The sequence below is a fragment of the Chiroxiphia lanceolata genome, chromosome Z, assembly GCF_009829145.1.
Source record: "Chiroxiphia lanceolata isolate bChiLan1 chromosome Z, bChiLan1.pri, whole genome shotgun sequence".
NCBI classification, from domain to species: domain Eukaryota; kingdom Metazoa; phylum Chordata; class Aves; order Passeriformes; family Pipridae; genus Chiroxiphia; species Chiroxiphia lanceolata.
Genome location: NC_045671.1, coordinates 64,718,911 through 64,734,248, shown reverse-complemented (window position 1 = coordinate 64,734,248; position 15,338 = coordinate 64,718,911).

The following is a 15,338-nucleotide window of genomic DNA, read 5'->3' as shown; positions in this document are numbered from 1 at the left end:
AAAAGCACTTTTATATTGAGAATTTCAGAATTTCAAGTGTGGCAGAGCACTTGGCATTTTTTCAATCTTATCTACTGCCATAGTTCTCAAAAAAAAATGAAGAGTAAAAAGGGTACTGTATAGAGAAAATGAACCTCCTTTCCTTTCTGTGCCCTGAAAGCACCAGAAAGCAATAACAAAGGCCATTTCATGGGAGTCTGGGGAACCTTGCACTGTGTGATGTTGAACTTTGAAAACCAGAGGCTTAGCTGATGAATGGGCAAAAAGTGACCACCTACTTTGCTGTAACCATCTAGGTGTTAGATTGCATCTAGATATCTGAGTCATTGCTTGAAGGACTGACGTGGAACTATTCTGAGCCTGTGTTACTTGGTTGTAAAGGTGACCTTATCATTAGCCTGTCCAAGACTGAGAAAAGACATTTGCAGTTCAGCCACATAACAGCATCTGGATCCACCTGTCTGAGTTTTAATTAAATCCAATGTAAAGCTAATACAACTTCAATGGCTGTCTGAGGAGGTGAATGCAATAGCCTTAAGATTTTTAGATTTGAAACTGAACATTGAAATTTTTATGATTTAATTTAATGTAAATCAGCTTTGTCAATCAGCTTTGCTCCACTAAAGTTTAGCTGTATCAACAGGGAAGAATGAGATTTACATAGCTTTTTCGCTGCACATTTGAATACTCAAAATTTTATTTATATGTTATATGTATAGATATAAATATTTAAAGACTAACATTTTTTAATTATTAAAGAAAAAAAATACATAAGCTAAATTTACCTCAAAGAAAAATGAGATTTAAGTTCAGCATAAGTGTATGACCTATCTGTTACACAAAAGAGTGGTTTGCCAATTAAATGTTTGGTGGTGTATTTGCAGCTATATTATCTTGTGGAATGTATCATACTTCGTGTTATGCTTACAAGAATTTCTGCAAGTTGCAGAATTTCATAATAAGAGAGATCCTTACCTGCTACATACCTTCTATTTCTTTGGAAGACCACGATGGCTCAGGCCTCAACCAACGTGCAGTGAAATGAGATGGCTGTTCACCCTCCCTTGTCTCCTCCTTTAAATGATGAATCAAAAGGGTGTTTGAGTGGATCCTAATACAAGTAGGATGGATACAGAGCAGTGAGTCTGTGAGTCTTCCTAGGCATCACCACTTGGATCAGTATGATGCTAGTGACCATCAGAGCTAATTTCGGTATAATGTTCCAGAACAGCAAATAACTTGAGCCTGCAGAAAGTGGAGGATGCAAGTCCTGCTAAGTGACAGCCCAAGAACAAGGACCAAACAGTCCTGCTTGTTATCCTGAGAAACACAATTATCTGTGATCCATAACAGAGAGAGAGCAGGGCAGAAAGAACATGGAAATTGAGAAATGCTAAGCTCACGTCTACAGTGGTGGTATGCCACACAGTGGGTGTTCAGTTGCCATTGCAAGTGCTTTCCAATGATTTCTGGCAGAAACTACACTTCTCTGAATTTTGTAATAAATCAGTAATATTGTATACAAGTTAGGCAGTATTTTCTATTAGAAATCCTGCAATGGTACAATTATTCTACTGAGGACTTTTCATGCACTCAGCAATACTACAGCATCACTATTTGCAGACTCATGCTAATTTTGGGAAGACCAATATTATATTATGAGAGGTAACTGGAGGAGGATACTTTAGATTAGCCTTTTGAACAGGCACACACCCAAACTGTATTCCTGGAGAAAAACAGAACTCCTGAGAAAGATATTAACTAAGATGGTATATTATTTGACATTCTCCATCTGTTAACTTTAAACTACTGTTATATTCCACAAGTGGTATTTACACAAGACATTTGAGGATTTGAAGCCAAGTCAATTCTTCATAAGCCTTATTGGATATGATACCCTAAATGAAACAGATTGTCCATGTAGAGAGAGTAAGTGGTTTGGACACATTTGGCCAGATGGAGTTTGATTGGGTGTGGGGTGTGATGGTTTGAGTGGTGTGGGAGGAGGGGTTCATTCATCCCCAGCTACTAATTGTTGATTGCAAACCACACAAGTTATCTGAGTAGTGATCATATTGTGCTTCACATCTTGAAACACAAGATTATGTACACTAAATTGCTGGATATATGTGTGTGTTTCGTTCTTTTAAAGCAAGATTTCACATTTTTTTTAAAGACTACTTTACATAAATACCTTTCAATTTTATAGAAAGAATGCATTCTTGAATGGTTGGTGGTTCATATTTTTATTTAAATGTTATTTTTAACCCGTATTTAGTGAAAACTCTGAGTCTTGTGGATGATTAGTCATACAATTCCGATATTTACTCACAATACTCTTTTATGTGTATTTAGTGCGTAATTTACCCCTGCTAAGTCAGTGAGAGTTTTATATCATCCTTCAATGATGAATGAACCTTATGTGTTTCTCTGCAAAGTTTCCATTTCAAAGATGCAAAAGAGAAAGCAAGATATGTTGATATGTGGAATTATTTTCTGGAACACAATAAAATCATCTAGCACTGAATAGTATAGAAATTCTTTTGCAAACTGTGCTGCTTGTGTAGGTCTATAATTACTCTATTAACATGATGTGTTTATAAGTCAGTTGCAGCATAAGCACATCATTCTGTATATGTGGAAATCTGCCAACTGAATACAGTCTACTGTTGGCAGCAAAACTACTGCATGCCAAAGACAGAAATTTGTCAGTTTAAACAGGTGCTGAAGCCTGTGACCTTGACATCTAATTTATATTCTTTGTCAGGTGCATCCCATTTCATGGGCAAAGTGTGTATGTAGACCAGCTGGCTTCATATGGCACTCTAAATGAACTCCATCTCTTAAAAGGCAGGTATTACGCACTTAAACACCAACAAATAAAATTGTACTCATGGTCTATATTACCTTTCTGTGTGTATTGGAGAGGGAAGGATCTCATTTTTTATTTCTGAGGAGACTGAAGGAAGGACATTTCTGAAAAGCACTGATTGTAGGGGCACTTTCCACATAAGGATATACTACTGTTGCCACAAGAAGAATATAACAGAAACCTTCACGTTCCTCTGTGCTTCAGACTGAAATCTGTGATTGTTGCTATTAATTTGCCTTTCCTGGACTCCTGAGAAGAGATTAAATTAATTCAGCTCTACCCTGTTTTGGGTGACTACAGACTGCTAGTCATAGACAGAGAAGCTGCTGACTACTTTCAGGATGCTGGATTCCTAATTGATTTAGTTGAACTTTGTAAATCTAGTCAGCCTTCCTCAGTGGAGAGTTAGAAATAAAATGGATTTGGATGCTGCCACGACTGAGAATGAGAGGCTGGACAGAACGGGCTTCCCAAGACAGCCTTTTTTCCTCCAAGCTGTTCATCAACTAACAAATGAGATATTGAGACAATAAAAGCAGTAATCGATCCAGGCAGTTTTAACTAAAGAGTTATAATATAGCAAAGGTTCAAGCAAAAAAATAAGAACCTCAAGTTCTTCTGAGAATTTAAAACCTAAGGTACAGCCTAGACGTGGAAAAGCAATGGAAAAGGAACATTTTTTCACTGATGAAGATGATCAAACACTCTTTCACTTCTTTCCTTTCCTTGCAGATTTTTAATCATCTAAGGAATCATGAAACATAAATGAAGGAATTTTTTTATTCCAAATTTATGTCATAAGCTTATACCAAATACATATAGGACAGTTTTCTGGATGTTTTCTCTGCTCACACTACATACTGATTCCAGGACTGCTGCAAAGACCACATACTAACAGTTTTGCAAGAGTAACCTCCTTTTACACAAAAAATAATATATGGAAAATGCAGTAACAAGAAAACTGCAGTTTGTGATAAAAGAAGAAATTCAGCAGTGAGACGCCAATGGTTTGTCATTTGAGCTAACCTTCACACTACAGTTACTTTGTTTTTCATGACTCAGTTGCTGTTTAAGTCATAATGGCTGTCTAAAAGCTATTTAAGTGGGAGAAAAAAGCCAACCATTAAAAGAGCATTTTGAGGAATAGACTGGGAGAGTGGCTGATGACCTGTGTCAGAATCTGCTGTGTGGAAGGAATCCTTCATGACAAAAGAAGTGTGGATATTTACTGAATATTAATTTGCTCTGTGCCCAACCAGCTAAGCAAAGCAAACTGGGACTTTTTATTGTTCCTTTCATAAAAAAAAAAATTGAAGATTAGTTATATCTTTTACTGAAAGGTCTCTCTATCTATTTGCCACATGACCTATTCCTATTCACCATACAGATAGGGAGTTCAATATTTCAACATTTTCATATTATATGAAGGATAAAGGGTAGGGTGTTGAGATTGTTTATGCTGAGAGATAGATTTACTCAATAGTTTTTCAGTCCTTCCCTCATTTAGGATCTGTCACTCAGGCAAGAAATTGACAAAATTGTTTCTATTCATACAGTCTAGTTTGCCAAATTGCATGGTATCTGTACCTCGGCAGGTGACTCTGGTCTAGGCCTATGCTTATCCCATGCCTACACCCATTTTTTCATAGGATTAATGATCTGGCTCTTTTTTAATGCATAAGTTGCTATTTCCAAGCACTTTACATTACTGCAGAGGTGCCCAGGAACAATCCTTCTACATCTACCTTGAACTGAAGTCAAGTGCACTGTTTGCACCAGTTAAAGTGTGAACCTCATTTTTTTTCCGCACCATAGCTGAAAAAAGCTTTCACTTGTAAATGGTCTCAAGGACCTTCTTCTGTACAGCACCCCAGCAGAATCAGTCTTCAGTACAAACGTTCATGAAAGTCAGTCTTCCAGAAGTGAAATATCTACTCTAAAATTTAGTGTGAATTTCACAATGGCTTTACATCCTTTGCAGACCTCACTAGTAAGAAACACAAATCAGCATGATCTAACCGAGTCACCACAAATTAATTAACAAAGCAGTGACTTATTTGTAAAAAAAATGCTACTGCCAAGAGGTTATTTCCTACTTCCTCCTGCCTACTTCCTTATCTGACTGTCCAGACCCTCCTTGTATGAACTAACCCACATCCTACTGCTTTTATTGCAATGTACTAAATTTCTGCTTATTGACAGGGTATGGTAAAGAATGGACTGTACATCCTACTGGTATATAAACCCTGTAACTCTACAACAGCTATTGTAATAAACTGCTCTACTCTGACCTCAACTAAATTGAATTCCCACTATTTCTATGTCCATAAGATGATAGTAAATTCTCTCTTTGAAACTTAAAATAATTCCATATTTTATAAAGGCCAGGCTTTATTGCTTTCCTTAGGCGAAACTCCTGACAAAGTTTAATGACTGTTTAGTTTGAAGACTATGAACATTAGGCCTCCAAACAGTTTCTTATAATGATGCTTTTTTTGTAAGAATAAATTAATGGCTATCTAAGAATCTGAATGAAAGACGTAAAATATTAATTTATCTGTCTTCAGTTCCCAAAGAGCTACGCCATGATTCAAAACAGTTCCATCTTAAGAAAATCTGAGTTTCTGAGAGCAAATATGGACACAGGTTTACTTGTCTCTTACACACACTGTGTGATGAAAAGCTGTGACACCTCAATTACATACTATTTTACTTTTTGAGTCCAGTTGTGTGTAAGCAGTCATTTATTTAAAAGAAATAAATGTTGTTACAGTCTCATAATCTTTGTTTACTGACTGTTATGTTTTGGATAGTTAAGAATAGTTAAAGGTTGCAGCTCTGCTGCTTTGCTTTTCCTCTAACTTTTCTATTTTTAGTAAAAGAGAAGGAGGCTAAATCTAACTCAGTGTTTGTGAAACCCTCATATAGCCCAATGGGAATTACATACCTCCAGAAAGGCATCTGTGGCGCAGTAATAACTAGGATTGTCTTCTAACATGCAGCATGCTTCCTTTCTAAGTGAATCCTTAAGCCGGAGTTGTCAGTCAGAATATTTCAGGCCCTGTGGGAAAACCTTATTTCCCACCACTAATGCAGTGCTATCCAGCAACTCTAAAAATTTCCATTCACTAAACAGTAGCAAAGCTCCATTATTTTCCTCTTTGTTCTCATTATAAAAATGTAGCTCACATATGGTGTGGGAGGGGAATGTTACAGAGTGCTCTTAGAGGACAAATATTGTTGAATTAGAAACGCCACTAAAAGCACATTTTAAAAGTCACTGAAAACAGAGTAAACCTCTATCAACTAATGTGTTAGATACTGATCTGGTCTGATTCACACACACACATCATAATAGTCACAAATCTAGATAAAATATTCTTTGTTTATCTTTTTTTGGCTGTAACCACAATTATCAAGGTGTATTTTCTGATCTTCTACAATAGCACCAGCATCCAGCCTCTATCCTTGACTATGAAGATTTTTCAAGTGCTATAAACCAGCTGTAGATTTCTAAGGTTTATTTTGTCAGCTCTTTCTTCCTATGTGGACTGTCATTTGGTGCACAAAACCAATCTGATTTTCAAGATATAGTTCTAGTTCCTATTCTTGCTGAGCATTCATGAAGTCACAACTGGATCGCTACTATTGAAAAGACTAGCATTTAAACTCTACTTTTTTTTTATTTGATGCAAAACTTTAGCAAGATTTTAAAAAAAAAGTATTTGTATGTAAAATTAATTGATAATACGTTCTAGGATACTTCATAGCATTGTTATTTCCGCAGATGAGAAATTCATGGGGTGAACAGCACAGTAGAACAATAAAAATGCAGTGCTAAAAATTCAAAGTCCATTAACTACCCAGATAAACCATCTGTATTTCTGGACACTCCGTTCCCAAGATTTTAAATACAAAACAAAACTTTCCTTGGCTAAGGGGTTACCCCTGAATATGAAAGAGATGTGGTTTTGCTTTTGACATTGATATGTTGTACCTAAAAAATATGTTGTATTCAACATAAAGAATTGTTTGACTTGGGTCAGAGATTACAGATAGAAAATTTCTTTTTGTACAGTTTTATTTCATGTATTGCTCTTTGATTTTTTTTTTTTTTTGATCTCTTGATGATCCTTAGAGTGATAGAAGTCTTCATTTTGTATGAGCAAATGCCTAAACTATCTGTTTTTCTCTCCTCTCCTTGTGCAGCTTTTGAGGACTGACAGGTATCTAACAAGTCTCTGTGTGAAGGCCAAACACTTCTCGGTCCCTTAATGCTCATTTTTCCCCTATGTGGTGTATTGCTCCCAGTTATTCTGAACACTGAATTCAGGCCACAAAAAAGGTCACACTGCTCTGTTGAGTGCTGCTTGAAGCGATTCTTTAACTATATCCATTCACCCTCCAATTCAACTGAGGAGTCAGAAACTATCCCTAGTGATGGGCCCTTTGCTATTCTGAAAGGTAAGATTTATACATTCAGAAAGGCATTTCAGGAAATGTGTGGTGTGTTCCTCTTACTGGGTATGTTCCCACACTTGTTCCTGTCATGGCCAACGTGAGGCTAAGTTCTCTCCAAAGTGCCTGTTGTTGAGTTCAGGGAACAGAGGATGGAAGAAAAATCTGTGACCACTCTGCAGTCCTGTAAAAGGCAGAGTCTAACACTGGGAAGATGAACTGATTAGGTAAAAGAAGCCACAGCATATGAAAACTAGCATAACAATTGGGTCAAAGAACACCCTGGTGCTGCTTCCAAAAACGTTTGTTATGCACTCTTCATTAATTTTAAAAGACCCCTGAAAGCATCAGAGCTGTACATGGGCAATCTTGAAATATTTTAACTGCCTGGGAAAGAGGAGAAAAAGCAGCACCCAATCAGCTGATAAATGCACAGAGCAAAATAGGATGAAGAAGACAGAGTGGCCTCTCTTCATTTTCCTGACCACTTCGCTACAATCAGTACAAAGGAGTGGGAAATTGGAGGATGTCAGCCTTCAACAGAGTAACTGTGGATAATGTCAAGTGGTTAAATGCACTACTAAAAACATCAGTTTAAAGGAGAAGAGAAATGCTGCCTGACAGCAGTGATTGTCACCATCCCAGATGACTTTACGTGTGTTCTCACCTAGATTGAGAATCATTTGCTAAAGAAAATGGAGAAAATAAGGTGTCCAGGTGGAAATGGCTGAGCTTTGAGAACGAGTATGCGTCAGATATTAAATATGCATGTGACTCTCTTATTCCAAGACTTCCTACTGTAAAGACAGGTCTGCAAAATGTGATATGCCCATAAAATTCACGTAAGAATTCCTAGATTATAGTCATACACAAAACATAAAACCCTTGTTGGGGCATCAGTTGGAAAACTTTCCTGGATTCCACAATTACATTTTGCCCTGTAAATGTACCAGCAATTAATTTTTTGCCAGGTGAAGTATTACATCTTGTTCATTTTGGTTTTAGGGTTTTTGTTTGTTTGTTTGTTTGTTTGTTTTTGGTTTTTGTTTTGTTTTGTTTCTTTGTTTGTTTTTAGTATTCTTCCACTGTAAGGAGGATTGGAGCAACTGCTGCTGAAGAGAAGAGTGATTGAGAATGAGCATACACTAAAGGCAATGGGAGCCCCAGGCTGCACAGGATGTCTTTGATGAGAGCTGAAGGAGGGGTGCAGGGTGTCTGCTGGTCTTGGTCTTGGCAGACTAGGATTACCTGGGGACAGTCTTTTTTTAAAGTATCTGGAGTAGAGGAAACCTGGAAAGGTGAGCTGCTGCTCATGGATAGTAAGAACAAAGTGCATGTGCTGTGCCATGAGTATTAAGAACAGAGTGCACATGCTGTGTGTGCCACGAGTATAATGGATGGAGAAAATAGATGTGAGGCTGCACGTGTTTGTGTTGCTCAAGTTTAAAACAGAAACTATGTCAGGTTTGGTACTTGTGAGTAAGAACAACACGTCTGGGGGAATTTTCAGTTATCTGCACTAGCTTTAAGTTCCTTTTCTACAGTAGTTTAAATAACTGACATATTTTCTTCATGGACAAATAATAAAATTTATTGCAAAAAACCCTGTTCTGCATAAGAAGTCATGCATTAAATTAAAGACTTAATAAATATTTTCCAGTTCACATCTAAAATGTACAGAAGGAGAGATGCCTTAGCTCTTAACTCTTAAGATGAAATTATAATAAACGTATATGGCAAGGTAGAGAAGAAAATTTTATGATAGATTTGGTCTTGGATGTTTTTCCAATTAATCATCCATGCATGCAGCCTTGCCTACTTGGTGATTTCCCCAAAAATTAGTCTCAGTTTCCAGGAGCCTCTGTAGTATCCAACAGCTACTGTTCTGAATACCACACTCTTAGGACAGATGTGTCTTTCACTTTGAGGAAAAGGAAATCTGACTTCTTGCTGGGAACTATGTCACTTACTGCAAGCTGTAGAAGAGCCCATACCACTCTTCCTCACATTATGGTATACTAATTTTTAGAAAACAAATTTTAGATCATTCTTTTTAAATACTGTACTTTCTGAGCCCTGCCTATAGGGGTTTATGCTGAAAGCACTGAGAGAATACAAGACATATCTAAACCAGTTATACGACAGGTTTGAGAAGACTGGGTTTTTTCCAGCTATATGTGGTTTCTAAAGAATTTCTAGTCGTTGGTTGTTATGAGGACTAAGTTTCTGTCAGCATTTGATAGAGGTAAATTTAGTAAGGGTGGTTAGCACTTGAGTAACTTAAAGTCATGAAACTGTGTTGTTGTTTTTTTAGAATATAATTATTTGGGCAAGTAAAGCTATGAAGTTTTAGGGGTTGGGAGTAGATGGGTGTGTGTCTCTGCTTACTAACTACCCAGATAATCGTAGCTCACAGAACAGAGCTAGGGCTTGTTTCTGGCAGGCTGGATTCCTCCATCACCCCAAGGGCCACTGGCAATCATAACCCAGTGTATGGGTTCACCTCCACCACTGCTCCCTTTGTACCACTCAAAATGCACTGATTGCTTGTGTGCTCTGCTATTTTGTCTTGCATCCGTGTTTTGGTGACTAGAGAAAAAGACATGAAATGAAGGTGATAGATTACATGAAAAAAGCTTCTCTGCACATCCACAAAAAAGTGCAGGCTGACATTGTTAGAAGGGCGGTTCCAAATAATACCCTGCCTTGACTGCTCTTAAGTTCCTCCAAGGAGTCACCAGCCCATCACAAGTCTGTCTGCATGAGAAAAGGGTCAGGGGGCCCATTTGCCAGTGATTTAGAGCTGAGCACCACAGGGGTGTGAGTGAGTGTGTGATCACTAGCAAGGATCAAGATGCAGGCGGTAGTGAGTAGGTGAGATGGCCTGGGAGTGAGGGGGTAAGAGGTTCCCCACTGGCCAGCTATGGGTGTTAGAGTGTCAGCATGTCCCTAGGGGCAAGAGTACAGTGGGGTTGGCTGTGGGACCAAGGTAGTCCTGGTCAGCTCTGGGGGTGTGTGTATGTGCACAACAGTCTGAAAAAGCCACTGGAGTGGGGCTGTGGCCTTGGGGTCCATATGTCCAGGTGCCAGCAACTGGAGCCACCGGGACCCAGGTGCAGCTACTGGGCAGATTGAGAGTTTGAGCATAGGTGCTGGAGAGATCCACTTAGTGTGTACATATACGTGTACAAATATACACATATATACCACTTTGTGTGTATATATGTGTGTACACATGTACGTATAAATACACACACACACACACACACACACACACACACACACACACATATATATATTCTCCCTAGTGAATTTCCATCCTACTCAACCAGAGAAGGGACAGGAGAGGCAATGTCAATCTGTGATCTGTGACTGGTCATGTATAAATATGTTTATGTGCTCTATACTGTGCTCTCTGTGCGTGTGCCTACTGTGAACACATCTTGGGCCTTGCTACTGGTTGGACCAGGACACGTGGATCTGCAGCAGCCTCATCTTCTTCAGGCTGTCAAATCTGACATGATAAATTTTCCTCTAACAGTTGGCACTGTTCTGGGATCTGTATCCACCTCTACATTGCTGGCAGCATTATCACTTATGACCAGTATGACGTTTTAATAAAGAAACCTGCATGCATTCTAAGTTATTGATACACAGTGAGTATGCAACCAGGCACATCATCTAACCTTTCAGTACCAGCTAAGAGTGTTGAATGTTTCTTGCTTTAAATGTTCTACTTGATTTGGTTTTTAAATAATAACTGTATATTGAAGGACTGCTCCTCGGGAGTTAGTGAAAACACAGAAGGACTGCAAACAGGTACCTTTTCCTGAAAATTACAAGATTTTTACAAATACTGCAAACAATAAGGCAGAGTCAAAGAATGAAAAAACATGAATAACCAAATTATTTGATTGACTCATATGCCTCCATGACTTTCATATGGCCACATTGCGTCTGTGAACAGACAAGTTACCTGAATGCAATTCCAATGTCTTTTTCCTGATTACTCTGCCATTTCCCCAATAAATTCAGTCACGAATGAACTTGTCAACATATGAGAATGGTAGTTATTTGCTAAAGAATTTTTGAAGTAATGTGCAATTCGAAAATGTTGTGCATAGCTGCAAGGTTCAACTGAAATTGCTTTGACAATTACTGTAAGAAACTCTTCTTTGAAATTATATGTTGCTATGTGTCACCATATCCCTTATGCCCTTAAACTGTGGCAATTTAAAGAGTTCTTTCAAGTTTCTTTGTGCATTTGCATGGGCATGGAGATAATAAAGGCGTTTCAGTAGACCAAACATAGTTTATCTTCACATGTTCATAAGTGGCTTCTCTAATAAAATGCCACAGCTTAGCTCTTACCTATAGCATAAGAAATTCTATGGAAGACAAAACCAGTGCTTAGATGTGAGATTTCAGTAGTAATTACTGCTAAATGGGTTATCACCATTCCAGGCAGCAAACCTCAAAATTTAGCTTTTCAGAGAAAAAATTATTAAATAAAATGAAAAAAAAAAAAAAAGGTTTTTCCTTACTCATGAACTTGTCACCATATGAGTGTTTTAACCAGATAAGCTGCATCTGGAAGACACCAAAGGATGTAGCTGATCCAGGTCAGTTGTTGTAGGTGCAGATTCGCTGCCAGTTTAGGCAACCTTGAGTTTTGAGCCTGACCTATTCTCTTCAAAATTACTCAGAGGTGAGCTGGGGTGGAGTGAAGGGGAATTCACACAGATCAGATATCTCTCTTTTCTGGAATTCGTACCTGAATTGAAAGACTTCTGTTATGCCTTGGGAAAGACTTGTAGACGAACACTATGCCCTTTCACTGAATGCAGTTTTGCGTGTGACTTCTCTTCAGTGGTCTGCGCCATCCAAGGTCTGTGTCTCCAAGTCAAGGATGCTTTGATACCCTCCTGAATTTTGTGCAAGGTATCCTTCTACTGCTAAGGGCAAATCTACTCACCTTATTCATGAATTACACAACCCTCTCTTTCAAATTTGGACCGTGAACGCAAATATCTGAATATTTAAATATTGCACAAACTTTAATTCAATTAAAAGTAGATGTAAATTTACAGCAAAAGCATTTCTTATCCTCATCAAGCAGTTTATTTTTGAAATGTTCTCATTTTTTTTATTAAAAATCATTTGCATGGTGGGCACACCATGTAATTTCAGTAATTTGAGTTAAAATTACTCAAACTACTGAAGGAGCTCTTTTCAGGCAAGAATTTGCTTTGTGTCTTTGCTTAGAGCACTGCAGGACATTACCTAGCACAGCCCCCCTGCAAAGAAGGCACAATGAGGTTCAGCAGCTAGTTTTTGCCTCATGCACAGTGTGTGCCTAAAGCATTCTACTCACCTCAGCAAGAGTGAATTTCATCCCAGGTCCTGGAATGCAAAGGATTGCAAAAAGTCAGACACCAGTTCTTCCCTTTTTACAGTACCAAATAAAATTAAAATTAAAATCACCAGGCTCAGTTTTTAGCGCATCAGTAATATTTTTTTAATAGCTAGATTTGTAGATAAATATATGCAATATTGTTACCCTTTTTGTGAATAAAAAAACACTGATCATTTAATGAAAGCAGGTAGTTAATTATTTCTGTGTCCTTGAGTTACATATTTATTTATGGAAATTAATGTAATTTTAAATAATAAGCAAAATATTTTCTGGGCTTGTTTCTTTTGTCTCACTCTTTGCCTGCCAACTTCAACTTTTGCTTAATATCTGCAATCATTGTATTACTCTGGTGATGCAATCACTGATGACTGATGAAAACTTTCTCATGTAAAAAAAAGTCAAAACAGTAAACTCAGATAAATTTTCATACAAGAGTTTCTTACAATAATTGTCAAAGCAATTTCAGTTGAAACTCACAGTTATGTACATTTTCTAAACCAACACTGGTGCGATAATTCTTCAGCAAATAACCATGATTCACATATGTTGACCTGTTTACAGATATTTAGAGATAAAAGTTCAGCTTTCATTACATTAAATGTGAAATCATATTTCTCCTAGATGACTAGTCACCTAGTAGATTGGTTCCATTTTATTCAGTTAATACTGAGGATTTGTCTGCCCCTATGAAACATGAGCTTGCTTGTTAATTGCAGAGATTCAGATATTTTCATTTCCTGACCAAAAATGGATTTAAAATTACACCTTACTTATTCTTCTAATATACTTTGAAACTTAGAAAGTTTGCTAGTGTTTGTATTTGTTGCAGTTTCAGAAATTTGTGTTCAAAAAAGCCATATGATAAAATATGAGTAATGTCTGAACAGATGGATTTTCAGTTCCATAGCAATAGCTGGAAATCTGACAGAGTAGGGCAGGGATGTATTATTGTTTTCCCTCTATCAGCCTTAGTATCACCATCTGGCTTTCAATTATGGAACTGCAACAAAGCCTATTTTCTCTTTATCACCATCTGGTACCTCACAGTCAAGTGACAGAGTCACAGGACAAATTTAACTGAAGGTTTTAAGAATTTCAGCTATTCAACTTGTAAGGTAAACAGAAGCTGAAGTGCTGCATATGAAGTACTAAAATAAGCAGTCTAAGGATACAGGCACTGGAACTTGATCAGCTGCATCTTCAGGGAGGAGAGACTGGGAAATGGCCTGGTTTTGTCCAGGTTCAAACAACATCCCAGATGATTTCTAGGATCACACAGAGTTTGGATGCGGCCACCCTTGAGGCACCACCTCTGGATGAGGTGGTGAGATTTTGACAGGAGTGTGGACAGGCCATTTAGTTGGCACCTAAACTACAGAATAACTTCCAGAACTATTTATTACAGTAGCGCAAGAGTCTCAAGTGACCAAAATCTTTGGTTATCTGTTGCTTGTAGTTGCTAGCATGGGACTATTATGTAATGCACTGATGTTTTTGGAATCTTTCTATCTCTGTGTGAAGAATCTCTATTACGGCAGGAATGGTTCTGTGTTAAGGAAACTGTCCTGAATGCATGACAATTTTGTTAACAGCTTCAATACTATGCAGTGAAATACTGAAAAAAATGGATGCAGTTATTTATCCAGATATCATACATGGGACTTTCATGCAATTACAAAGCATTTGCTGTTAGCTTTTGTTCACAATGTATTTTCTTGTATGCACCTCATGTTCTTCAAATTGCATATGTGTACTTTAATTAAAAGTTCTGATAGGTCAACTAACTACTATATCAAGGTTTAAAAAGAAGTCAAGGGAAGGCTGGAAGTAATGGTACATACTACTGGACTCAAGCTGCCCACTTAAATTGCCCCCTCTTCAAGAAACAACAAATCATGTCACAAATTTTTTTATTCCTTGTCTGTCAACAACATTATTGCTCTTCTTGCTTTATGTGTATGACAAGTACTAGACCTTTGGTAAAATTACCCCTAAATAACATTTTATGACTTAGAGCAGCTTTTGGACAGCAGCAATAGTTACAACCTGTTCTTTAAAGAATATGAATGTTCTGTAGCTGAGAGCAATCACTGAGAGAAAATGTTAATTTTGAAATTTCAGGTTGCCTTCACCTGTGAGATGCTCCTATTTTACACTGGTAAATTGCACCCTCTTATTGCTATTGACATCATACTTTTCATAGAAATTGGAGTAAAGTACAGCAAATATGATCTAGAAAATATTATTTTAAGAAAATGATAGCTAGTTTTCTTTCAGCCAGATTTCATATGATTGTTTCTCAAATTTAAGACTTTTCTCAAAGTCTTTCTACATCCAACATTCATGCAATCCTCAAATAAAATGGAAGTACATAATGCCCCCCTATGTCCATCTTCTAAAACCTAGAGCAGGTGAAAAGGAATACATCGTAAGTTTACTTTTGTGAGTTTATGTTCGCTAGGGCCCTGCTTCTGGAAAAAGGAAGGGAAAGTGGGTAATTAAGCACAGATGTATTGTTTCAGTGCATGTAATTCTGGCCTTTCCAGCTTTTAAGAAAAAAAAATGTTTATCCGCCATCTTTTGGGAACTGAA